Source organism: Aegilops tauschii, chromosome 5 (assembly GCF_002575655.3).
Source record: "Aegilops tauschii subsp. strangulata cultivar AL8/78 chromosome 5, Aet v6.0, whole genome shotgun sequence".
Classification (NCBI taxonomy): domain Eukaryota; kingdom Viridiplantae; phylum Streptophyta; class Magnoliopsida; order Poales; family Poaceae; genus Aegilops; species Aegilops tauschii.
The window spans coordinates 529,228,721-529,232,291 of record NC_053039.3 but is presented as its reverse complement, the minus strand read 5'-3'; positions in this window follow the sequence as shown (position 1 = coordinate 529,232,291).

Genomic DNA, 3,571 nt, shown 5'->3' with positions numbered 1-3,571 from the left:
GGAGGGAGGAGGCGGGAGGTTGGGGACGGGATTTTTCCCTCATGCGCGACGTGGGAAGAGGAGTGCGGGTTGGGGTCGAGTGCCCCTCTCCAACCCTCACTTCTGCAGGTTGGAATTGGGTTTGAGGGTTGGACCCTTACTTTTTTTTTGTTGAGGGTTTGAGCGTTTAGGGGTCCTAGTCTTTGCGTTTTTTTGTTCCAACCCGGAAAAAAGCGGTTTTGAGGGTTTGAGGGTTTAGGGGTACTACTAGACATGCTCTAAGGCCCTAACTGGTTATGCTCTGGAATTTAGTTTCTGATAGCCTCTTGTTAGATCACAAGAAGTGAACTTGTCAAATATATCTTGTTTTAAGGAGGATAGATAGATCCATTAAATAAATTGAATCATTTTTTAAGGAGGATAGATAGTTCACTTGTCAAATAATATGGTACAGCTACCTCATGGCCCCACGGCTCACAGAATGTTTTATCTTTTTTCATCCTGGACGCGATCTGAGGCGTCGGTCGTGGGCACCGCTCCGTCTCGTTTTTGTCCAGCGTGCCCCTGCTCCACCCTGACGTACACGTCGACATACATGTCAGCTCGAGCAATAAATCCCCTCTTTCTCTTGTTCCCTGTCTCTCGTTCACTTTCCCCGTCCCCATATCTCTCTTGCCCTCTCGTCTACACCACCGCCACCTGCCGTGGTTGCTTGCCGCATCCACCGTTTTGTGCTCAAACCAAGCGAGGAGTGCCGTCCTCGACCTCATGCAGTCAAGGTTTGAACCATTCCCCACTTCTCCCCAAGTTTTTCGCTGGATTTGTTAGATGGATCTCACGTATCTGTCCTTCCCCATTCCACATCCACCACCGCGCGGTGAGGACACCATGGATGACCATGACCTCGACGCCGCACGCAGCAATATGGGGAGTTCGAATTGTTGGCATGCACCACTTCCACGTCTCCATTTGGAGAGGCTATGCACGCATGCACCCTAGTCGACCAACATCACCACTGATGGCTAAGCCTCGTTCTCCGGTGGCAAAAGCTTCACCCGCTTTGCCCGATCACTAATGGCGGATCTTCGAGGTGATCTCCAAACCTTCACAAACTTTCCATGACAAGTCCAGACTTTGGATGCTCGATGACGCACCTAACAGTCTAGGAGATGCCAAATCTCCAAGAGTAACAAGTTGATCTTGTCGACCGCCGTTCGATCTTGTTTGGTGCTCAACCAAACTTAAACTCCAACTCTCAATGGATAGGAATAAAAAGTGAGAGAAAAGGAGGGGAAAAACTCGACAGAGAAGATTGTGAGGATCTAGAAATCAGCTCGGTTTCACCAACCCTACCCAGTGGGGCCTGGGTTCTATTTGTAGGCGTGATAGAGATCTAGCCGTTGTAAAAGGATAAACTTGTATGGATGTGTGTAATGGCTAGTCTTTAACTAAGGTTGTCCTCATCAAGTGGCTTTGTGCATGCATGTTTCAATCACCTATGGCTTCAATCATGGTCATGAAGCCCTAACTCCTAGGCATCGGCTTTTTCATCACATTAGGTGTTAGACTCAACACGGGTTTCTTCGACTGCGGCCATGCTTCAACCACATGTTCAAGCCAGGATCTCAAGATATCAAAGCGAACTGATACCACAAGAGATTTCCAAGTGGTTTGTCCCGAAAAAGATATTGGGTTGTGCTTAGCACATACAACAAGTTTCACGTTCAGCCTTGAAGATCTAACACCCCCCCCCCCCCTGATAGTACGGTCGTGGAAGAGGAAGATTCTAGGAGACCGAGGCGTCGTGTTAGCCGCCACGGTCATGCAAGAGAAAGGATTAAGAGCGATTTTGGTGTGCTTCAGCAATGCTTTGCTATTTTCCATGGCCCTGCTGAGTATTGAAAGCCTCGAGCCTTGTAGAATGTCTTGACAACATGTGTTATCTTGCACAAGATGATCATCAAGGATGAGAGAGGACCCGAAGGACCTATTGCTTATCTATGATGGTGTTATGGTGGGGCCGAACATCACACAAATAGGATATGAGCATTCCTCCAAGCACGCCGAAGGATCATGAACCGAGAAGCTCACAACCAACTCCAAGAAGACCTTGTTGAGCACCATTGTCTTTTTCTTTGCGCAAAAGAGCACCATTGTCAACTTCATAGAACTTGATTCTTGTGCTTTTACCATGTTCTACTTGGATTCTTAGTTCATTTGGACCCTATGTTGTGTTTAAATTTGAATTGCTAAGTTTGAAAACATTAAATTTTATATGTATTTGAATTGTGTACTCAAATTCTTATGTTTTGAATTACTATGTTGTGATAATATATGTTCAAACGAGGTTGTATCCAAACTGTTGGATGAACTAGCAAAAGTTTTTTCTTTTGAAGAATTAAGTTTTGAAGGACCTACTAGATGGACAAAAGTTTAATCCCTCAAAAAGTGAGGGATTAAAGGATGAGGGATTCTATTTTGAGAGGGATATGTTAGAGAAGCTTTTAGCATCCACAATGAAGTGGTGTGTTGTGGACTACATCAAAAGTCCAGGAAACATCCAGAAGGTGTAGAATGCTGAAGGCATGAGTGGATAGCTGGACTGCATGGTTATGATGTCTCTATACTAGTATTTAATGATACAATGTGTTAGCATCGTCTTTGTACTTTACACAATGAAGAATTCGATAATATACATCATTAAAGTATGATGATAGTCTTGCATAAGGAAATGCACACCGAGGACAAATAATAATAGTATCTTCCACTTTTGGCTTTGTTGTTAGTTCCTAATCTTTAAAATGTGATTTTTTTTATTTAAATTATATGCATACAAAATAATTTTCTTATCATTGCCAACAATAGTAATATAGCATGTGTCATGTGAGTGGATTTGTATTCAAAACTATTTTTAAATGTTTTTTCTTTTTTATCAAATAACTAATTCTTTGTTCAGATGTCACTAGTAGAAAAAGGGGCTTTTACCCCGGTTGGTAAGGGCCTTTTTTCCCGGTTTTCGAACCGGGACTAAAGGGTCGTTACTAAAGCCCTAACCCTTTAGTCCCGGTTCTTACACGAACCGGGACAGAATGTCCTCCACGTGGCCGCTGCTGCCAGCCCAGGCAGGGGGGCCTTTGGTCCCGGTTGGTGCCACCAACCGGGACCAATAGGCAAGGCCTTTTGTCCCGGTTGGTGTCACCAACCGGGACCAATAGGCATCCACGCGTCAGCATTTCAGGGGCTAGGGTTTTTGTTTTTTTTTTTAAAGGGGGGGTTGGGGGGTTTTGGGGGGTTAATTTAGGTGTTTCATATATTGTGTTAGCTAGCTAATTAATAGAGAGAAGTGTCCTCTCTTATCTCCGTGCTTGGTCGACGCTACATACTATATACGTATGGAGAGGACTAGACACGCTAGCTAGTAAGAAAATGAAGGGAACAGAAGATCGTCATGAACATATGCATACAGAGAGAAGTGATATCGACCACCTCTCCTTCTCCGAGAGATTGGTCGAACAACAAGTTCTCGTATATCTATCTGACACTACCGGCTACATATATACAATAATTATCTCTTACAATATAATCTCCTAAT